General features: G+C 36.2%; 1 protein-coding gene across 1 annotated transcript in view; it reads left to right on the top strand.

The window, feature by feature from the left end:
- Positions 1-1,213: 1,213 nt before the first annotated feature.
- The window catches only part of LOC145242199 (uncharacterized), a 36,752-nt gene continuing 12,819 nt past the window's right edge, over positions 1,214-25,146 (top strand). Inside the window, exon 1 of the mRNA XM_080105195.1 lies at positions 1,214-3,640. The gene's annotated coding sequence lies outside the window, so the exon portion shown is untranslated. The remainder of the gene's footprint in view (positions 3,641-25,146) is intronic.

Here is a 25,146-nt window from a genome sequence, read left to right on the forward strand (position 1 = left end):
TAATTATATTCATGCAGATATTCTACATGATTTATACTTGCATAATATTTGCGTAAAAAGTTTACAGGACACACAATATTGTTTCCATATATATTTATGTATCTATATATCTATAAAAGTGAATGTGTCTGTGTGTCTGTCTGTGTGTCTGTGTACATTTCCCTATGCAATAACTCTGTCAATTTTTAGTCTACAGATTCGAAATTTGATATACAGGGTACTGAGATTTGGGAAAATCTTTGTAATCCGTTTTCGACCAGAAATTTGGCGATTAAGGTGTCAAATCGGAAGTGAAACAACAACTAAAAAAAAAAAAAGATGAGGATAATAGCCCGCAATAAAATAAACTAATACCTGGGTGCAGTTTTTACAAACAAAGTAGATGACACCAAAGAAGTAAGACGACATATTGCAATGGCAAAGACAGCAATGATTGCGCTTGAAAGACAGATCCATTTCACAATGCACAAAAAAAAAAATCGATTCCTGCAAGCTTTGGTATTCTCAATAGCAACATATGGAGCAGAATATTAGGTCTTGAGGAAAGTCAACAAGAAAAACATTGCAGCTTTTGTATTGTGGTACTACTGTAGACTTCTTCGTGTAAGCTGGATGGACAAACATACAAACGAATGGGTTCTAGAGAGGATTGGACCTTGCCGAAGATTTCTAGACAACATCAACGACAGGAAATTGCGATTTTTGGGACATGTGGCCAGAACAGATGGCCTAACAAAAGATCTGGTTAAGTTGCTCAGAATAGTGCAGAACCGGAATCAATGGCAACGGTTCATGAAGAGTCAGTAATGACCATTTCGTCAAAGAGAGAGAGAGAGAGAGAGAGAGAGAGAGAGAGAGAGAGAGAGAGAGAGAGAGAGAGAGAGAGAGATCTATGTGTGACAATGTTGACAGACTAAAAGGGTTGATATGCTACGGAGACAAGCATCAGAATTCAGACAGTAAAAACAAAAAAGAAAAAAGTTGAGAAAATAAAAGGAAAGAAAGAAAAAATTCGAACCGTGTTGAATGTTTGTAGGGGTTATAAGAAAGAGACTGATAAGCACTAGCATAGCTAAGGGAGGCGGGGGTTGGCGGTCCCCCCCCTCCGGGTGACAGCCATAGAGGGGTGACAATATCCCCCCCCCCAAAAAAATTTTTTTCAGAAAGTGGAACAAAGCTGAGAGTTATATTGAGCTACCTGGTTCATTATGCAGGCGAAAGGATCTTTGAATTTCTGTCTCCACATGAACTCTGTCAGGTAGCTTTCTGATAGTTCCCCGTTGCTCCCACATTTGATTTTGTTTCTTTACTTCGCTTGCCTCCACATTCTGTCAACATGATTTGTTATCGCAGGTGTAGTAGGGTCGACAAAGTTTATAGATTCATTATCTTAATTATCTGGAAACTTTGACAGAAAAGAACTTTATTTAAGTGTGAACTTTGCCAAAAAAATAATTGAATAAAAAAAATCATTTAAGTTTTTAGTGTCTGCTAACTTGAATTCGATTAGTTAAGCATCTCGGTATATCCCGGTTCTTCTCGATATCTGCCTGGAAATGCTTGTAAAGGTTCGGAAAAATTGTGGTAACAAAACTGCATATTTTTCTTTCTAGTATAGATTTAAATATAAAATAAGAAGATTATTAACTCACTGTTTCAGGTTTTTTTCTATTTTTTATAAGCATCTGACTTCCTTCTTTCACTGATTTTTCCTTTTTTTTCTTTTTCGGCGTTTCTATTTGACTGTGTTTCTAATGCCCCTTTTTCTTCTTCATAACAACAGTTAATTTATTTATCTTTCATCCATTTACTAAATGACTCGTCATAGTATACACTTATGTTGTTCTTCCTAAAAAGATTTTCATACCAGTAAATAAGTTTATTATTATTGTGATATTATGAACAGTTGCATTTGAACTGATTGTTTTTTCGTATTTCATTTTGTCTTTGATTGTGCATATAAGCAGTAACGTACTGGTCAGAAAGTAAGCAGAGCATGTATGAAAATTTAATGATAGCTAACCATTCAGCATAGAGTGAAGTGGGGATCGGTGGGGTGACATTTGAGCGGACCGCCTCGAGGGACATTTAGTCTAGCTACATCAGTGTTGATGAGAAATATTCTATTTCTTCTTAAGGAGGGCCTTTGAGTTATTTGGGCCATAAAAAGGAATATTGATTTGATAATAAATTCACTTTTATTGAGGAATTGAAGAAATAAAATAGATCGACGTTTTGCTAAAAAAGTAATAGCCTTTTATTTTTTATTCAGCCATTTTAAATACATTGAGGGTGGTTTTGTCATAGAACTGTGTCCAGACCAAAATATTAGGTAAGGCCCTTGATTGATATCAGTCACAGAAGTAATCAATAGCATGTTGTTATTCAGGCACCAATTATGAGCAAAGCCAAGAAGCTGAGCAGACTTATTGGTGCTATTAACGCCACTGACCGAGTTCGAAATATGTCTAATGGTAAGAATTGCTTATCAAAATTGTGTTCAAATTCCCAACCTTAGATATAAAGCGACTTCAAAAGAGTGATGATTAATATAGAGCATGAAAACTGATTTTTTATGCACACAAGGTGATTTTGGCATAGGACATAAGTGAAAGCTGGTCACATGACTACTGTTTTCGCTTTTTCATAAATATAAATAATAGAAAAATCACTGTTTAATAAGTACTATAGATATTAGAATTCAAAATTTAACCGTTTAAAAAGCCAAACAAGTTTAAGATCATTTTTACATCTGTCTACTGAAAATAAAATTTAAATTTTTTACCCATAACAGGGTTTTCCTCAGGAAAATTCAGATAACCTTATTTTCTTTCTTATGTTGGTCGCAATACCTTGCATGTTGTCCATGAAAGCCAATGTTTTTACGAAAATGTCATTTCTTTTTTTAAATTGTATTTTTGGACGTGGCTTGCGTGGCTTTGCACACACAGTTAGTCAATTAATAAAATTGGATAGTTGTCATTTCTATAGGCTTTATTTTGAAACCACATTGTAGCCGATACTACTCTAACCGATTCAACCCATTCAAGGTAGGGGGGGGGGCTATTTATCCGTTTCCCACTGCATAGCTCCCCAAAAGAGAGCACTCTGGAAGGATACAAAAACAGTCTAAAACAGTAGATCCGGCTGGTAGATCTCGCGTCTGGTAATCATGAAGGAATGCCTGAAAGGGGGAAACTTCTAAGAACAAACCGAACCATACGTTATTCAGAGAAAAGGGTTAGGCTCTTGAGCAAAGAGGTGTCAAAAATTGATAAGGTTTTCATTCCGCTGTGCAAGAAATATTTTTTTTCCACGGGAACTAATATCGCTTTACACCGACAATTTCCGCCATATGCATATACAAAGATAAACACACACACACACACACACACACACACACACACACACATATATAAATGCATACACACACATTTACATCTATGTATATTTATATATATATATAAAGATATAGTCATGTTTTTTATTTTTTTTAATTTTAATATCTCGAAACTAAAGCAGATAGTCATGTAATAGACTGACGTTGTTACGTATGATAATTTATGTCTTATTATTTTGAAAGAGGAGAAAAGACGACGTTTGAAAATCCCTCTCCTCCCAAAATAACAATAACAAACAAGTACGTACGTTCATTTACATAATGTTGTCTGCTGTCGTTGGTGCTTCTATATCTTTGTTTATTTCTGCTTTTCTCATTATTTAATTCAAATCTTTGATTTAAAACACTTTTATCTTTCTACGATTAAATAAAGGCAAACGGCAACCTCGTTTACATTTGACAATATATATTTTTTAAAAGAACGAACAAACAAAAAACAGCATTATTACGTTAAACGGTATACACTGACTGTGTACATAGCGACGTCGCGCATTACTTTTTAGCGGACGTGAAGAATCTTGACCCCCCCTACCTGCCTCTCTATTTTCTTTTTTTTTTTTTTTTTTCATTTTTTCAGTGGATTATCGAATGGGCACTAGTCTACCAGATTACATATATATATATATATATATATATATAATGTAAAAAAAGGTCAATGTTTAAATATTTGTAGGAGGGAGCCCATGTTCTAATGCAACGTTCTAGTGAATCGATCAACTATTTTATAATAGCTCGACGTTTTTAGGTCAAGTTAAGCGAAGTTAGCCTTTTTTTTCTTTTTTTTTTTTTAAAGCCGTTTGGCCTTTTTTTTTTTTTTTGAGACATTTTTTTTAATTGCCAAATTCTAAAAACGCTAAACTAAGTAGTTTAGCGTTTTTAGAAATTCGCAATCGCAAAAAAAAAAAAGAATAAATTCGCGAAATTTAGGCTAAAAATATTGGGTGGTCATAAATTAGGTGATCGATTTACAAGAACGTTGCATTAAAAACTGAGCACCCCTACAAATATTTCATTATTGACTTAAACGTATTGGCGCTTCTACACTATTGTGACTAAATTTTGGAAATCATAATACTGAATTTCACATGAAAACAATATTATCTATGTATTACTCGTATTTTTAAAATGATTATATAAAAAAATTACGAAAATCGATAAGGTAGAAAATTATTTATTAAAGAAAATAAAAATAGAATTTGATGAAAACGATTGTAAAGCATATGAGAATTCGAAAAAAGAGGTCATTTTCCGTTTTGATTTAAACAAAACGGCGGCAATTTTTCACCTGCTAACACGGTTAAAGTTGTTTTGTTTAATAATTCAATAATATTCAGGTAATTCCGACCATTGTAACTTATTAGAATTGACAAAAAAAAAAAAAAAAAAAATCAGTTGAAACTATTGTTTTTTTTTTAAATCTGAAAACTCCCTTTATCGACTACAAAATCCTTCCTAATTCTGTAGAAGCACCTTATTTTTTTTCCCTATATATATAATCTGGTAGACTAGTGTCCATTCGATTATAATCCGCTGAATTTTTTTTTTAAAAGACAAAAATTTTTTAAATAAAATACAGCTGGGAGCAAAATTCTTTAGGTCCGCCACTTTTTTTTTTTTTTTCAACGTATACTCATCCTTTCTTCCTTCATTTCTCCAATAGCATTATAAAGTACTTCTATAACATTTATAAAAAAAAAAAAAAAAGAAGTAAAACGATATTAAAATGATTTTTTTCAGTTACTTTAGTAAAATAGAGATATTAGAACAATAGGTTAAAATTCCAAATCTTTATTTTTTGTATTGCCACCCGAACTGAGAGTTAGTGGAAAGATTTGCTTTTTTTTTTAATGAAATTAAATTTTAATTTTATACTTGTTTAAATAGATTTATGATTCACACCAAGATGTTTGCGTTAAAAGTCACTGAGTGCACAACGCTTGTCCTTCCTTAATCCTACCACTAACCCTAAGTCTGTGTGTCAATACTGTCTGCTCTCACTGTCTGCCATGTTTTTTGTTTATTTATTTTTTTTGTTTTTGTCGTGAATTATTTAAGACCGTCCAACATGTAGGGATCATTAAAGTTAATTTTCACCACTTATTTTGGTAAATTTGTAGATTAAAACCCCTGCCAACCCATACAAATGAGATTCTACCTTTTTTAGACGATTACAGTTTAATGGAAAGAAGAAAAAAAAACAATATTATTTTAGAATTAAGAGTGAGGGAGCAGTTTTATACAAAAAATTAATATATAATGATCCCCCTTTCTTGGGCTATTCTAGCCTTTTCAAGCAGTTTACCAAATATTTTACTACTAACCGTAAATCTAAATGGAAGCCTTGTAAAATCACAAATAATCACTTAAAAAAGTAACCCTCTCTCGTCCTTTAAAAATGCACAGAATCTACTCCCAAAGCAAAAAAAAAAAAAAGGAAAATTTTTTTGATTAACAGCCCCAAAACTCTAAGAATGGCCTCGAAATGGAGGATCATTTTGTTGCAGAAGGTCGAGATGGTTGAAATCAATTGCACAAGGTTTGCAAGTGTCTGCAGTGCCAAGAACAAGTGGTCTGTATTGATGTTGAAACGTGTTGTTCAAGTTGATTGGGTCTTCTGCGTGTTACTTGAATCATTGGACATTCAGTTGTTAAGTTTTTCAGTGTGCATGTTGCAGCTTAACTTTGAACTAAATTCCTCCATCGTGGTTGTTAGTGATGTCTGTATATTTTATGTACTTGATGAATGTCCGTGAGAGTTTGATTACCATGTCTGTTGTCAGAGAGAGAGAGAGAGATAATAGGCCTTGAAGGAAGTTTTTGATGCTTGCTAAGTTTGACTTTTTACATCCAGTATGAAGTCAAAACCTCAGTGTTGGTTCTGGGCTGAGTTTGTTAAAATATTCAATAGACATGGTTGGTCAAGTCTGAGTGAAATGTCATCTTTCTCAACAGTTGTTGCCTGTGTCTATGGATGATGACTTTTACGTCATCTTCTCTGCTGTTTGCCTATGTCTAAGCAATCATGGCGGAGTCACCACTCAACTCAAACAACGCACACCAACACCAGTACAGACCCACTTATACTTGGCATTGCAGACTCACTTGCAAACTTCACGCAACTGACTTCAACCATAGTGTACCATCTTTTGACCCCCCTGCAACAAGTTGTTACAATGAGTTGAGAGGTGTGAAGGTGCCAATCATCTGTACAACTACAAGGTAGACACAAATGTAAAAAGATAACAGAAATGCAAAGAGATAACAGCAATAGTAAAAAAGAATAACAGACACTGATATTCATTTAAAGATCATCGATATCATGTTTTATTTACTGAGAATCGAAATGGTAAATTTGTAGGTAATTTTTTTTTTTTTTTTTTTTTTTTTACAAAGGCATCACCACATTATCAAGGCCCAGAGGCCACTCAAGGATAAGGGTTAAAGAGTGTACAGTAGAAATTGGTCAATATAGTAATCATTAGTAATGAAAATTTGGTAAATTTGATAACTTATATGGAACGGCTCATCAAGAACTTATTTACTTTAGACTTGAACACAACCATATTGTAGTCAGCCGGAAAACAGGAAAACGGAAGACAATTCCACAGGCGTGCAGTTCTAAGAAAGAAGCTTTGTTCATGGAATCTACGTTTAGGTTTAGGCACAGATAAAGAGTGGGGGAAATTATTGATAGTGTTTACAGCTAGACGAGTGTTTCTTGTGAAAGTTTGGCGAGGGGGGACCATAGATTGAAGCTCAGTTGAACACTTTCCATGAAAATAACGATACATCAGAGACAAACTCGCAACATCTCTTCTGTGAGATAGAGGTTGCAAGGAGGAGAAAAGGACATCTCCTACGAGGCTACGAAGTCTATTTTGAACTCTATCAAGGCAGGACAAGTCCTTTCTAGCAGCTCCTGCCCAGATGTGGCAACAGTATTCCATCCTTGGACGTACCTGGCTCTTATATAGATAGAGAATAGCATCAGCAGTGAGATATCTACCGGATCGATAGAAAGATCCCACCATTTTTCCAGCGGCCTTGGCAACAGATTTGATATACGTGTTCCATTTCAGATCAGGAGTAATGGTCAAGCCAAGAAGCTTGTCAAAACTTGAGGCCTCCTGAAGACGAGAGCCATTCATTTCAATTGATGACAAATGTGGATTAGAATGTTGATGATGTAAAGAGAGAAGCTTGGTTTTAGATGCATTAAAAGTAACCAGCCACTCCTTTCCCCATTGTACTACGTGCTCAAGATCAGAGGAGAGAGAATTGGAGAGAACTTGGTCGTTTACTGTCTTAGATGTGGTACCATAAATGGTAGTGTCGTCAGCATAAATGTCTACAAATGATGTAAGGATATGATTTGGAAGATCATTAATGTAGATCAGGAAAAGAGTTGGGCCCAGGATGGATCCCTGAGGGACACCGGCATTAATACTGTGAGCTTCTGATTTTTGCCCCTCAACTACTACTCTTATGAACCTATCAGAAAGAAATGATTTAATAATTGAGAAGACTTTTCCAGCTATACCATAGCTAGCGATCTTATGAAGTAAACCTTTATGCCATACCCTATCAAAGGCTTTAGATATGTCAAGAGCAATTGCCCTAGAAAGATTGCCACCGTCGAGAGATTTGCTAATCCTATGCGATATAACTGTAAGGACATCTGCTGTAGATCTAGCAGAACGGAAACCATATTGAGTGTCACTAAGAAGGTTATTTTTGTTGAGATGGTTGATTACTTCTGTATTTAACACAGATTCTAGCAACTTACTCATGACGCACAGGAGACTTATTGGCCTGTACTGAGAGGGGGATGAGCGATCACCTGAATTCTTAAATACAGGGCATACTGATGAGATTTTCCAGGGAGATGGGAAACTATTCTCCTTAAGACAACGTTTAAACAGTTTTGTAAGTATGGGCGCTAGTTCAGGTTGAAGTTTTTTGAGTACTATAATTGGAATACCATCCGGGCCAGTTGCTTTACTCGAATCAAGGTTTTTGATTAGCTTCGCAACATCACGTACAGATATACGTATATCACATAGCGTGTTTTCTGATACAGGAGGAAATATTGGGGGTTGGCGGTCTTGGTCGCAAAGGGTAGAATTAGCTGCAAAGTTCTTGACAAAGAGTTTGGCTTTGTCTGATGCTGACGAGATTACCTCAGGTCCATTGATAATAGTTGGGATGGAGCACACGCTTCTGTTCAGGATTCTGTTTGCTATTTGCCAAAACTGGTGGGAACCCAGCCGCTGCTCAGCTACTTTGGACTTAACAGATTGAGCATACAACTCTCTTGCGTTCCTTATTACTTTCTTACAATGGTTGCTGGCAGTCCTGAAAACGGCTTTAGTTTCCATACATCTATTACGTTTGAAGCAGTGGAAAAAGTGATTTCTGTGCACAATGGCAGCAGCACATTCTGGAGAGAACCATGGCTGGCTGTTAGGTTTTTGCTGAAACTTTTTAGAGGGTATAATGGACATCATATATTTAGGATCGGTCCGAGTGAGATTGGATCAGTTGCTGGAAACTGGTAGCTAAACGTCAGTGAACACTGCAAACTGATACGTAACATAACATGCGGCTACAGCCGAGATTGAACTCACTACACGAGTTTGTAGTGTAATTCAAATCTTGTCTGTAGCTGAATACTTGATGCTTCGGCAGGGTTATCAAGGATAGTTTTTATCGTGACGCCATCATAAAATGGATTGCCTACCACAATTTAAGAGAGGTCCATCTACCCTCGAGAGAAGGATAGGCTGCACCAGTTTCCCAACCTGGTATTTTACCTCACAGTACATAAAGTGCCTCACTTTCCCAAATAGTCAGCCATCTGGTACTGGCCAGGCTTGACGTTGCTTAACTTCAGTGATCTGACGAGAATCAGTGTGTCAACGTGATTGTGCTGTATTTTTGTGTAAACTAGTAGCTGGACATCAGAGGGAATGGTGACTGGTAGCTGGACGTCAGTGAGCTCTGGAACAGATAGCTAGATGCCAGCAAGCACTGGAAAGGGTAGTTGGATGCCAGTGGGTTCTGGTACAGGGTAGCTAGACATTAGTGGGCACTGGAACAGATAGCTGGATGTGAGTGGGCTCTAGAACAGGTAGTGTTAATGGGCTCTGGAACCTGGTAGCTGCAGAAGGCTGGAGGTTGCAGAAGGCACTGGAAACTGCAGGAGGTTCTGGAGGCTACAAGGGGAATTTGCAGGAGGCGCTGGAATAAACTGGAGTTTGCTGGTTGTAGAGGATAGTCTCAGAAGATAGGCCATAGTAGTTTGCATACAGGTAGTTTGTGGTAGTAGTTTGTGATAGTAGTTAGCCCTGAAAAAGAGCTGTTTGATTCACAAATAGTAAGTTGCTGTTAACTCTGTAGTTAGCTCTGCTGAGACCCTTCAGCTGCTGGGCTCAAATGTCTTGACTGAGTGCATTGAGAGGCTTCCTTCTCCCTTGATGGGTTGGAAAAATTTGCCAAGCAAGCACTCTCTTTCAGTATTGAAATTACAGGAATGATACAGATAAACAAATAAATAACTATGATCCCAACCGAACTTGTCACAATCAAAAGAGTTTTAGATGTTCATTGACTGTGTTTATATTAATTTCGGTTTGAAACCAAAAGTTTGTTGTTTTTGTTTATTTGTGAAAAGTCGAGTTTTATATTTCTGTTCTCTCGATTGTGATTAAAACAAAAGGAAGTTATGCAGGATGACTTCAATCCGTCCGTCCTATATCTGTTTCTGTCAACAAGTGTAACCATTGTTTTTTATGTTGTTTTTTTTTTTTAGTGCAAGCTGTGATCTGACACACACCATGACAATTTTGCATTAAATGTATATTCCCCCATTCTAAATTCTAAAATATTTTTTTATACAATCGCCTAAAAAATGTAAAATCTAATTTTTTTTGTGAGGGGGGGAGGTGATTAATGATTAACCTTTTTACAATTTACTATTTTTTTATGGAAGTTACAAGGAATTCAAAAGAACAAAAGATGGTTAAGTTGCATAAAAACAAAACAGAAGAGGGAGATAGAAACAAGGTAATCTTTTATCATGATAAATTTAGAGGCCAAACAATCGAACCTAAGCCAAAACGGTGACATGGCAGTGATAGACTCAGTCATCCACACTGGAAATATCTCAGGGGACAACATGTTGCTTGTGAATTAATTCTAAATTTAGTGAATGCTGATTGCGAAAAAAAAAAAAAAAATTATGCGGATTCTTCAATAAGTTTCCAGACTTTTTTGAGCAGGCATTTAAAATTGTTGTAGACTCTTGAAAATTCAGTATGCTATTGCTATACATCTTATGAGATGACTGACCAATTTTTATGATTTCAGGTTCAAATGAACAGCTACAGCAGGAATTGGAATGCTCCCTACTAAAGCCTGGTTATCACAGCTGGTGAATTTCAAATATGTAATCTGGAGATGAGGACACGTTAGAAAAAAGATATGCAATAAAATTATGTTTTAAACTTGAAAAAATGCAACAGAAATGTATGAAATGCTTCAGACTGCTTTTGGACCATCTTGCATGAATCAAGCATCAATTTTTGAGTGGCATAAGAGATTCAAGGAAGGTAGGGAGTCTATGAGAGATGATGAGAGGTGTGGGAAGAGTAAGGAAGTCAGGACACCAGATTATATAATTGCAATTATTATAATTGCACATTGGGATAATTTTAATCTAACAAAATATAACAGTAAGTGGATTGTTTTTGTACTTTTATATCTATATCTATCGAAGAAAGTCGAATATTTCATTTTATTTATTTTTTTAAACTGCAAAACAAACAGTTTTTATATGAGAATATTTTTCAGTCCATTCATTTAATGATAAATAAAACTTTTCATTGAGTATTTCCAAATATTTTAAAGTTAGAAGCATTTTTCACAACGTTTTTTTTTTTTAAATTTTTTTTTTAAAACTAAAATGATCGATGAATTCAATATTTTAGCACCAGGCGTAATTTATTTCTTTGAAATATAGTTAAAACTTAAACATTTTAATTTTTTTGTTTTATAACATTTTATCTGTAAATAATTTACATGACTGAAATGGGAAATGAAATAGGAAATTCTCTATTCTCTATTTTCTCCCAAGACATACAAACACAAATTCACCTTAAAAATTCATTAACTGATCAGTTTTAATTAAAGTTTTGATATGAACTAAAAATAAAAGGTACATTAAATTTTAGTTAACATATTTTCTTGTGTTTATCTTATAAATAAATATTGTTTGATATTTGTGCCGTGTACATACCATGCTGAAATAATAACGTTATTATTTAGAAAGCCATTCTTAACAGGGAAGGGCTTTCTAACTATTCTGTACTTTCATCTAACAATTTAATAAAATAAAATACCATAAATTTAATTTAACTTAAAAATCCTTTCTAAAATATAGCATGTCCATACGCTGCACAAGCACTATTATTATTATTATTATTATTATTATTATTATTATTATAAAAACAACAACAACAATATCAATAATAAAAAGTACTTCACGGGGAACGTGAACCCTGCGTAAACGGATTTTAATTTAATTCTTGCTTCCTAAAAAGCGCATATGCAAAAGGTTTTCATTGGTTTATTTAATCACAAAAAATTTTTTGCAAGGTACTATTTGAGACAAAAAAAAAAGGCTAAAAGCATTATTTGAATATGTATGAAAAAATAATGTAATAAAAATAAAAATATTAGTGTGGAAAATATAATATAATAAAAATAAATTTAAACAAAATGAAAATAAAATAAAAACGAGCCCAAAATAAATGTATGAATCAAATTTAATTAAAGAAATAAAAAAATTCAAAAAATAAAATATGCTCGATTACAAAAAAAGTGTATGAGATACATACGAAGAAAGTGAAAGAAAACCTCAGGGAGCAGCCATTAAATTAAAACCCGTTTATGCCAGGTCCACGCTCCTCTTGAAGTGCAAAAAAAAACTGTAGATGATATCGACTGGCATCACACCAACTAGTTGTGAAGGGACAGGGAGGATGGAAAGCCCGAGGGGGGAGAGTACTAACTAGACCTCCACTAGAAGTGTGCAATCTGGTACCTTGGGGAGGCATTTTGTCACCCAAACCCCAGGAAACACCAATGGCCGATGCCAATGAGAAATCAATGGCAAACAGTTTTTGTGATAACGTGCAATCATCTGCATGAGTGGTCAAGAGGTGGAGAACATTGGAAATCTGGGGAGACTTGTTGTCCCTCGGTCTCCAGCGAATACTACAGGTTACTGCCAGTGAGCGATCACTGACGATGACCTGTGAGACAACTAGTGAGTGAAAAATATAAATAAATAAAATAATAATAATAATAATAATTCTGATTTCGTTTATGAACGTCTCTCTGGAAAGGGATGGGATTCATTTCCAGAGGATTTCCCTTAATCCCGGCTTCAAACCAGGAGCTTCAAAGATCAAGGGTTTTCCTAAGGATGTTGGTGGTACCTATAATTGCAGATGTTTGAAGGCTGCCTAAAACATTGGGGATTTGTAGTTTTTTCAATTGTCCTTCCAGACGACTTGATACTACTCCTAGTGTGCCAACTACGACCGGGATTATTTGTGTTTTAACCCCGTGTATACGCCTTATCTCCAAGGCCAGTGGAGCATAATTGCTCCACTTCTCATTCTCCTTTTCTCTCACATTCCTGTCCCAGGGTACTGAGAAGTCTACAATCTGCCAGTTTTTTGAGACCTTGTCAATGACGACCAAATCCGAACGATTATGTTCCAATTGCAGACCATTCTAAAATTCCCGCACTGTATCTCAAAACACTGACTGCCCATGCATTTACTGCTTTCATTAGGTTTCCTCCATACAGTTTCGACTTTGCAATTAGTTTCACTCTTCTAAGATACTCCTTCCTGACTTTTTCCTTCATTTCTCTGTTCATGATGCCTACACCCTCCAGCACTCTCAAATACTTATATCCTGTATCTTCTATTTCTTTCAAGATTTCTCCATTTGGCAGCACTATTCCATTCGAATGAACCTTTACTCCTCTTTTCATCACCAACACTGCACATTTACGAATCCCAAACTCCATCCCAATGTCTTCTGAGTATGTCCCCACAAGTTCTACCAGTCTCTCCATTTCCTTTTCATTTCTACCGAATATTTTCAAATCATCCATAAACAGAAGATAGTTGAGGCGTCTGTCACCATTTCCAAAGTTATACCCTAGTTTTTCTCTCTTCAAGAGGATGTTCAGTGGCATCATTATCATTACAAAAAGAAGTGGTGATAACGAATCTCCTTAAAATATCCCACGTTTAATGCCAACCTACCCCATCTCCTCTCTGTTTGCTGTCAGCACCGTTTTCCATTGAGCCATACTTGTCTCCAAAAGCCCTACCATATTCTCAGCAACCTTCATCATCAATAGTGTTTCATGTATCCATGAATGAGGAACCATGTCATAAGCCTTTCTGTAATCAATCCATGCTACGCTCAAATTCCTCCTCCTCTTCTTCTTCTTCTTCTTCTTCTTCTTCTTCTTCTTCTTCTTCTTCTTCTTCTTCTTCTTCTTCTTCTTCTTCGCATCCTACATTATTGCTTTATCAATTAGTAGTTGCTCTTTAGTACCTCTCGAGCCTTTCCGGCACCCCTTTTGTTCGTCAGGAAAAACACCATTACTCTCTAGATGTTCATAAATTTTCTCCGCAAATATTCCAGTCAACAGTTTCCACATCAATGGCAGACATGTAATTGGTCTATAATTATTGGCATCTGTTCCTTTTGCAGGATCTTTCCTAATCAGCCAATCTCAAGCAACTCTGGGACATCTCCCGACTCTACAACCCTTTGCAAAGCAGCAGCTATAGGTGGATGAAGGCATGGAAACTGTTTAAACCAGAAACCCATCACTCCATCTGGACCAGGTGCCTTCCAGTTTGTCATCCTTCGCATGCCAGCCATAACGTCATCGATGGTTATCTGAACGTTCTTCATCTGCTGCATTTCTGATAGCCTTTCTCTGACCTCTCTCAACCAGCTAGCCTTCTCGTTATATTGCCCTTCGACAGACCAAATTCCATTCCAGAACTTCCTTGCATCTTTTGCATTTGGAGTGTTGTTATTTCCCGCCTGTTTACTACCATTTAATTCTTTATACAGCTGAGACTGATTGTTCCGGAAAAGGTTGTTCTGCCGAAATGCAACACTTTTTCCAACAAAGTTCCTAATTTTCATACCACCAGTGTGGACCTTCTCTTTCAACATTGTTAGAACGTTCATCATTCCCTTTTCCAGCAATCTATACCTCCTTTCAAGCTTGTCCTTGACTTTCTGTCCTAGTTTAACTCCTTTTCTTATTTCTTCGATTCTACCAATGTCTTTCCGCCACCGTTTAATACTTTCTTCAAGCCGCCTCTGCTAGTGTGGCCTTCTATCCTTCATTTTTCCCTTTTTCTTCTGTAAGCCAAGACGATTCGCGATAACGTATGACGCTGCATACAGAAGCCTATTAAGTTCCGTAATCGATATGTTCTTTCTTATGATGTTGTGAATTACTCCTTGAATTATTTTTACCTCGTTTTTCACTTTCCGCATATCACTACTCTTCATACTTGGAATCTCTATGATATCGTCTCTAAAAAGAACCTCTCTTAACTTCTGAAGTACTTATTTTTCTACAGAAGTTAAAGTTCGAACTTCATCACCACTTCTCCATACATCTGCTCCTTTTACTGGCTCCATTGTCTCAGAGTCAATGATCTCATCTGCCTTAGATCCTTCAAACTCTTTCTCATTACTTCCCCTAACCATAGGATTCCATACCTCCTCAGTTGTCCGCCCCCCCATCATCGCTTACATTTCCCTTCTGCACTTCCACTCTCTCAGTTCTTTCATCAGAGCTAGTTTCATCAATTTTACTTTCGTTATTCATTTCATTCCTATCCATCCATTCAATCTCTTCTCTTGCAATCACTGAAAGTAGGTTGTTATTTTTAATTTGTTTTAACTGGGATACCAAACTCGCGACACTTCTAGCTCCTCCTCCTCTCGATTCCCATTCTTCCTTAACTTTTCGGATATATCCACCAGATTTGGTATTTTCACTTCTTACAAAGCATTCCCACAGTACTCTTCTTTCCTCATCCGTCCACGTTTTTTTTTACATTTCCTGTTCCAACTCCCTTCGTGTCTTGGGACCCTCTCTGGCAATTCTCACTCCCCTTATATTCAGCCACATCCTCATAATTTCGAACAGTTGTATGATGACGACAGGACCCATCCTATTGACCAGTGGGACACCTACCTGATGTGAGACCATCACAAGATGTTCTAGCCTCATTCACGTCGTTATTTTCAATATTTTGATTTGACATTCTCCCATAAATGAGGTTAGTGAATTTAAGGTTACACCACCACCGATAGTTTTATCGAGACATTATCTCTAGGAGGGTTCCCCACCAAGGTCTAAGATCCCCTCCCGACCTTTTTCCTCCATCACCACCACTATTCCCATTACCACCAACAACAACAATAGAAATAAAATCTACAATGATAATGGCAATACTAATATCGGTAGCAATAATATTAACAGCAAAAACAACAATAGCAATGACAGCAAAAAACAACACCTACCATTACAGCTACAGTAATAATAAAACATACCACCACTACTACCACCACCACCACTACTACTACTAGTAATAATATTAGTGATAATAGTAATAACTAATAAAGTATTTTTTTTTAAATGATAATGATAATAATAATGATAATGATAATAATGATAATGATAATAATAAAAATAATAAGTAGAAGAAGAACAATGGCAATAATAATAATAATAATAATAATAATAATAATAATAATAATAATAATAATTTCAGTTCGAAAAGCTTACTTTGTTCGTTTTTTTTTTTTTTAAACTCCTCTGCCGATGTTGCTTTTGGCCAGAAAAATGTACACAAAAACAGAAACATAAAACATCCAAACATAGTGAAAGACAATTCTCCGTTTAACTGTAAATTCAAGTTTTAAATTCTAATTTCAGTTAGAAACGCTTCTCCCCCCCCCCTGCTATTTTTTAAAACTCCGTCGCTGATGTTGCTGACGACCGGAAAAATGTACACAAAAACAGAAACATAAAACATCCGAACATGTGTAAGACAACTCCTTGTTTAACTATGAATTTCAAGTTCAAATTAAAATTTCGGTTAGAAACTTTTACTTGTTTCGTTTGCTATTTTTTAAACTCCGCTGCTGTTGTCGCTTTTGGCTGGAAAAAATGTATGCGAAGACAGAAACATAACACATCTGATCATGTGTAAGACAATTCCTTGTTTATTATTATTATTATTATTATTATTATTATTATTATTATTATTATTATAATGTTTAATGAAAAACATGGGAAAAAAATGAACGTAGAAGAACAGAAAATCAAAACTTTAAATATAATTTCTGTATTAAAAGTAATAGTTATTTGAATATTTCTGCTCCTTTCACTGGCTCCATTGCGGGGAATATCCAGCTCCCCATTAAGGGGCACTCTGGATAGGAACAAAAATTTAAATTTTCTCAGTCATGAAGGATTTCTCCTCCACCGACCGAGGACAGAAAAGGTGAATTGTAGCATCAGAACAGATACTACTACACTGTGATCTTGTCCGGAAGGCCAATAATTGTTTGCGTTTTATGTTTCTTTAACTGTTTGTTCCCTAAATTCATAATTCAGTTTTATCAGTATTAGATTGTATATTGCTTTTACATAGATAATATTTATATTTTATATTGAATAAAGTTCAGTTTCATTATTAATCGAATTGGGTTCCTGTCTTTTCTTTTTTAACATGTTTTAATGCTCTTTTTAAAAATGCCGTCATATAGTATCGACAGTAAAAGTTTGACAAATCTTACCTACATTGCCTGCAGGCATTTTTCAGTTAACAGGCCTTCTATATTTCGGTGGCCGTGTTTTAACCCCCTGGACTCCAAACAGGTTAGCCAAAAGGTAAGCCTTTCCAATAAGGAAGTCAGGGGTTAGAAGGCTGATTGACAAAAATTTTTATCCTAATATTTAGTGAACTAAAAAAATGCACATTTCTGAATTTTTGCCAATTTCTTTAAATATTCTGCCCTATCCATTAACACTGTAGTTCATTGGCCTTCGGGACAAGATCAAAGTGTAGTATCTGTTCTTCAGATACTACACTTCAACAATTTCTTGTTCTCTGTCAGTGGAGGAGAAATTCTTCACGACTGAGACAATTTTTATTTTTGTTCCTTTTCTCCACCTTAAAAAACGACCCTGGTGTCTAACTCTGTCCCGTGGGGAGGCATTGTAAATAGGAACACTGTAGTATTGCCCTTGTCTGCTGGTAGTAGTATGATATCATTATCACTGTGTACTGACTTGATAGCCTTTATTTCTTTCTTTGAGAGATTAAACTACCAGTAACATAAAATAATTTTTTTTTAAACATCTTATGTAAATAATCATAAATAATCGAATTACTCATTTCATTTTGACGGTAATTCTATAGAATAATTAACATAAATTGAAATAACAAAATATACAACAAATAATTTTCCCTAAATGCATTGAAATTTAATTCTCTACCAACTCAAGTGTGGAAACTGATTGTAAGATTTATTATTTCCGAATTTGTTATAATTAATTTGAGATTTATTTGAAAATGAGAAAATCAAAGGGTTTTTTTTTTTTTTTTTTTTTCTCGGAGGTAGTCGCTAATTTCAGAGTTAAAAGATAATTAAAAAAAAAATAATAACAACCTACTCTCCTAAGTTTGGGTGGGGGAAGCTTTCCAATCGGACACAGGGTCAGATGTAGGGTAAATCATTTGTTTTATTATTATCTTTTTAAAGAATGAATCACCAACAGCCATTTTGATTCTTATGTGAAAAAAAAGAAGCTTTTAACAAAGTCTAATTTTTAAATAAAAAGAACTTGAAAACAATTTTAGAACATTTAAAGTAGAAAATTAAATGGCATTCATGCAGTATAATTAACATCCAAGCAATAAAAACAAACAAACAAAATATGCAATAAATAAGTAGAATATGGACCTTGGTTTTACTTTCGGCAACCTCATAACTCTTGCTTTCCTTATTTTGTCCTTTAGTCCTCACATTCAATGAGCGATATTTCTGACACAGGAGGAAAAATTTCTGTTTTCTGGGTTGTAATATATCTGTATAACACGTATCTTTTACTATGTTTTGACCTTAAAATGTGTGTGTGTTTTTACAGCTCTTTACAATAAATGACTTCATGTTTTGTCTGGGATGATTTTCACTGAAAAAAAAAAATAAATAAAAATGAAAACAAGAAAATTTAATTCCTTACCAACCTATATCATTTTGAAGTGTGGAAATCGATTGTAAGATTTATTATTCCTGAATTTGATATCGTCACTTTTACTAAGCCAAACACAAGTATGGTGGTCGATTTTGTTTAGAAATAGTCATTAATTTCAGGCTTAAAAGATGGTAAAAAAAAAAAAAAAGACTGACCTCATCACTAAAGGGTAACGATAAGATAAAGTATTTTTTAAAATTATTTTGAAGGAATGAAACACCAACATGCACATAGAAGGTTCAGCTATATTGGATTTGTAGTATCTTTAACAGAGATGTTGATGAACTCTTATGTTGAAATAATAATAATAATAAGAAGAAGAAGAAGAAGAAGGAGAAGAAGAAGAAGAAGTATGAACCACCTGATGTACATGGGCGATTTGAAACTTTTTGTAAGGACCGAAAAGGAGCTAGAGACACTAATTAACACTACCTGGTTCTTCAGCCAGGATATCCAAATGGAATTTGGAATGGAAAAATGTGCACTACTAGTTACAAGAAAGGGAAAACTGGAAACGACAGAAGACATGGAACTACCAAACCAAACGGAGATGAGGGCACTAGGGGAACAAGACGAATATAAATACTTGTGAATTCTGGAAGCGGACACCATCAAAGCAACAGAAATGAAAGAGAGAATTGGAAAGGAATACCTCAGGAGAACAAGAAAACGCCTGGAAACGAAATTATATAGCAGAAACCTAATAAAAGGTATAAATACATGGGCAGTATCACTAGTAAGATACTCTGGACGTTTTATAGGGTGGACAAAAGAAGACAGCTCGATCAGAAGACCAGGAAACTCATGACCATGCACAATGCACTACACCCAAAGGACGATATTGACAGACTCTACGTGAAAAGGAAAGACGGCAGGAGAGAACTGGTCTGCATAAAAGACTGTGTGAATGACACAAAAAAAGAACTAGAAAAATACAAAATGCAAAATACTGAAAGGATAATTATGGCAGCGAGAGACATGAAAAACAAAGAAAAGAAATAAACAGAAAACAGAAAGACAAATGACAAAACAAGAAAAGAAAAATGGGAAGAGAAAAAAACTCCACGGAAGATTCATAAAAATGATAAAAGATGAGAATAACAAAAACACTTGGACATGGATGCGAAAACAACATGTAAACCGAGAAACTGAATCCATAATAACTGCAGCACAAGATAACTCGATAAGAACCAACCATATGAAAGCAAAGATCGATAAAACACAAGAAAACAGCAAATGCAGACTCTGTGGACAAAGAGACGAAACGATAAACCATATAATAAGTGAATGCAGCAAACTGGCTCAAAAGGCATACAAAAACAGGCATGACCAAGTGCGGAGGGCAGTACACTGGGAATTATGCAAACAACTACATTTTGAGCGTACAGACAAATGATACAAGCATAAGCCCACAACAGTACTTGAAAACGAGAACCACAAAATCCTATGGGACACGGACATACAGACAGACAAACCCATCCAAGTAAGAAGACCAGATATCGTAATAATTAACAAGAAAGAAAAATCCTGTAAAATCATAGATTTTGCTGTCCCAGCTGACCGCAGAGTGAGCATGAAAGAAAAGGAGAAACGGAACAAATACACAGAGCTAGCCAGAGAGTTAAAAGGGATTTGGATGTTGAAGAAAATCAAAATAATACCTATAATAGTAGGAGCACTAAGAACAATTCCAAAAAACTTTGAAAAAGGAATGGGAGAAATTGGAATCAGAGGAATGGCTGCAAAGATACAATGACTAACGATAATGAAAACGGCTGAAATATTAAAGAAAACCCTTGAATGCGGAGAATAATACAAATTTTTTTTTTTAGATAGGCACACCCACTTATCAAGGCCCAGAGATCACTCGAGGATAAGGATTAAGAGTGTACAGTAGTCAATTGGACAATATAGTAATTATTAGTAATGGAAATTCGGTAAATTTGTTAACTTAAGTGGAACAGCTAATCAAGAACTTGTTTACTTTAGACTTGAAGACAACCATATTGTAGTCAGCTGGAAAGCAGGGAAACGGAAGACAATTCCACAGGCATGCAGTTCTAAAAAAGAAGCTTTGCTCAGGGAATCTACGTTTAGATTTAGGCACAGATAAAGAGTGGGGGGAATTATTGATAGTGTTTTCAGCTAGACGAGTGTGAAAGTTTGGCGAGGGCGGACCATAGATTGAAGCTCAGTCTAGCACTTGCCATGAAAATAACGATAAAGCAGAGACAAACTCGCAACATCTCTTTTATGAGATAGAGGTTGCAGGGAAGAGAAAAGGACATCTCCTACAAGGCTACAAAGTCTATTTTGAACTCTATCAAGGCAGGACAAGTCCTTTCTGGCAGCTCCTGCCCAAATGTGGCAACAGTACTCCATCCTTGAACGTACCTGGCTCTTATATAGATAGAGAATTGCATCAGCAGTGAGATATCTACTGGATTGATAGAAGGATCCCACCATTTTCCAGCGGTTTTGGCAACAGATTTGATGTACGTGTTCCATTTAAGATCAGGAGTAAAGGTCAAGCCAAGAAGCTTGTCAAAACATGAGGCCTCCCCAAGACAAGAGCCATTCATTTCAATTGATGCCAGATGGGGATCAGAGCGTTGATGATGCAAAGATAGAAGCTTGGTTTTAGATACATTAAAAGTAACTAGCCACTTCTTTCCCCATTGTACTACGTGCTCAAGATCAGAGGAGAGACAATCGGAGAGAACTTGGTCATTTAAGATCTTAGATGTGCTACTATAGATGGTAGTGTCATCAGCATAAATGTCTACGAATGATGTAAGGATGTGATTTGGGAAATCATTAATGTAGATCAGGAAAAGTGTTGGGCCTAGGATGGACCCCTAAGGGACTCCAGCATTAATACTGTGAGCTTCTGATTTTTTCCCATCAACTACTACTCTTATGAACCTATTAGAGAAAAATGATTTGATAATTGAGAAAACATTTCCAGCTATACAATAGCTGGAAATCTTGTGAAGTAAACCTTTATGCCATACCCTATCAAAGGCCTTTGATATGTCAAGAGCAATTACCCTAGAAAGGTTGCCTCCGTCGAGAGATTCACTAATCCTATGAGATATAACTGTAAGCATATCTACTGTAGATCTAGCAGAACGGAAACCATATTGTGTGTCACTAAGAAGGTTATTTTTGCTGAAATGGTTGATTACTTCTCTATTTAACACAGATTCCAGCAACTTACTCATGACGCACAGGAGACTTATTGGCCTGTACTGAGAGGGGGATGAACAATCACCTGAATTCTTAAATACAGGGCATACTGATGAGATTTTCCAGGGTGATGGGAAGCAATTCTTCTTAAGACAACGTTTAAACAGTTTTGTAAGTATGGACGCTAGTTCTGGTTGAATTTTTTTGAGTACTATAATTGGAATACCGTCAGGGCCAGTTGCTTTACTGGAATCAAGGTTTTTAATTAGCTTGGCAACATCACGTACAGATATTTGTATATCACATAGCATGTTTTCTGATACAGGAGGAAATATTGGAGGTTGGCGGCTTTGGTCGCAAAGGGTAGAATTAGCTGCAAAGTTCTTGGCAAAGAGATTGGCTTTGTCTGATGCTGACGAGATTACCTCAGGTCCATTTATGATAGTTGGGATAGAGCACACACTTCTGTTCAGGATTCTGTTTGCTATTTGCCAAAACTGGTGGGAACCAAGCCGCTGCTCAGCTACTTTGGACTTGACGGACTGAGCATACAACTCTCTTGCATTCTTTATTGCTTTATTATGAACCACATGCGTGAGCCAGACAAACTGCTGCAGAGGCAAAACAGAAAGAAGCGTTACAGGGAATGAAGAACACTGAAACTGCATATCAACAAGTTCTACATCCCCATCACGCATCCCCTCCCATTGTCCCATCAACTTCCCCCCCCCCACAAAAAAGTGTGATATCAAATAACCGAGAAAGGTCAAGGAGGATGGAAAGACCGAGAAGAGAGCGCTGACCAGACCTCCACTGGACAAGCGCGAAGAGAACTCAGACCTTGGGGAGGTTTAGTGCCACTCAAATTCCAGTATAGAAATCAATGGTGAGCGGCTGTTGCGATAATGCAAATTTAGTTGCAAATGCTATCGAAGGAGGTGGAGAGTGCTGGACGTCTGGGGAGACTTGTTGTCACTCAGCTTCCAGGGAACACCACAGGTTTTTCAATCAGATCTTTGATGACTTGTGTGAAAGCTCCTTGTGAGCCAATAATAAAAACCTTTAAACTATGCAAATAGATTTTTTAAAAAAAATTCTTGTGTTTAGTAAAAGTTATTTGTTGCAGTTTTTTTGTTCTTTTGTTAATTTCTTGGCTGTTAATTCTACCGCATGATTGCCAATTTTTGTTTCTTTATAAACAAGTCGACCATTTCAGTCTTTTGTTTATAGTTTTAAAAAAAATAATTATTTCGTGACCTTTGGGGATGTTGGTTTGTAGGCACCCTAATAAATTAATTATCAAACCTAAAAGCATGGAATAAATAACATTTAAAACAAAACAACGAAAGGATTTATTTCAGCAGCAAAATGTTGACAGTTGGACGATTCTATTGATTTTAAACTACCAGTAAAATTAAAATTTATAGATAACCCCACGCAAGTGTGTTTTTATGTTTGTGAAATGCACATATTATATAGGTTTTTGCAGTAATTGAAGAATTAAAAAAAAATAATTTAGAAATTTTAAAAGAATCAGAATTGGAATCAATAATTTCATCAGGATCAGGAATTTAGATAATGAAGGAGGTGGTTGCATAGGAAAAAGTCGAATTTTATTCATTTTACAGCATATGCTTCTCGTTCTGTTGTGGAGCGTTGAATGTTTGGGAAGCAACCGCTATGATGTTTTTCTTTCCATTGTCAGCTTCTTGCATCAAAATCACTCCACACACGATGTCGCTGACATCGGTGGTGAGAGTGAAAAGCTTGGAGAAGTCCAGGAATGAGATGACAGGTGGTGAGGATAGTCATTCTTTGATCTTTCTGAAGGCTCTGTCGTCTTTCTCTGTCCAGGTGAATGGCTTATTGATCTTGTTGAGATTGTGTATGGGAGCCATTAGTTTTGAGAACGTGTTCGACTTGATTTGTTCCCGTAAATGTGTCTTGAGGAACTGTCTAAGTCATACCAGTCAGCCGATGAGGTTTTGTAACTCCTTTTTTGATGTTGGAGGTTGCATTTCTCTGATTGCTCAGACATATTCAGGATCAGGCTTGAAACCTTCACTGCTTATGATACATCCGAAAAACTTTGCTTCAGATGTGAGGAAGGAGTATTTGTCTAGGTTTAATCTGTCCAAAGTTTCAGAGGGTGGTAAAGAGCTGCTCTAGAGTGCATATGTACTCACTAAATGTCCTTGCATGAACCAAGTTGTCATCGATATAAGCTGAAATGTTATCACGTGATGTAACCATGGCTAATGCTTTTGCTACACAACAAGAAAAAATCTGCCCTGCAGAGGTAAGGCCAAAGGCCAGCCGAGTGTACTGGTAGCATTGAAACTTCCATGTAAATGCTGTTTTGTGTCAGTCCTGCTTGTCGATCTCGATTTGCCAGTAGCCACTACACAGATTCAGGGAAGTAAAATATGTATTGCCTTTGCCAATCTTATTAAATAGATGGTCAATTCTTCGTATCGGGTAGGGATCAAGATTGACTAAAACTTTATTGAGTGTCCTTTTGAGATTAGCGACTATGCGGATCGATCTGTTCTTGCAGACAGCAAACACGGGAGTGTTAAAGTCTCTCAGGTCTCTACATTTCTCGGTGAGTCCCTCATTCGCCATGCGTTTGATTTCAACATTGACGTCTGTTTCCAGGGCCTGAGCAATCGGGTGCTGTTTCTGACTGCGAGACTGGCCGTCAGTTGGTATCCAAATGGGTCGGATGAATGTTCCCTTATTATTCTCTGTGCCAATTATGTCAGCGTATTTAATGAGAAGGTTTACTGTGGCCTCTAATTCATCCCAGTTTGGATGATTTGGCAGTGATAGCCTAGTGCTATGCTTCAGCCAGGTTAGTTTTTCCTCTAGCGTCTGGGTGTTGGGCTAAGGTTCCATTGTGAAGTGATTCTGAATTAGAGCGGATTGGGGGTCGTATATAGGATCATGGACTGATGATGTCGGTGGTGTGGTGGCTGTGTGTGTTGTATGGCCTGAGGTAAGTGTGCGTCTGAATTCTACAGTAGAATTCTGGTTGTCAATCAGCTGAGCATGCTGTGATGCAAGATATTTTGGCTGATCAAGATCGGTGTGGCTTGGGTTGTCACCAGCACGCTCATTTTTTCAAAAGTAGGGGAGTTCTGATTGCTGATGGTGATGTTACAGGTCA

Source organism: Euprymna scolopes, chromosome 21, assembly GCF_053919585.1.
Source record: "Euprymna scolopes isolate OS-2025 chromosome 21, ASM5391958v1, whole genome shotgun sequence".
Taxonomy (NCBI): domain Eukaryota; kingdom Metazoa; phylum Mollusca; class Cephalopoda; order Sepiida; family Sepiolidae; genus Euprymna; species Euprymna scolopes.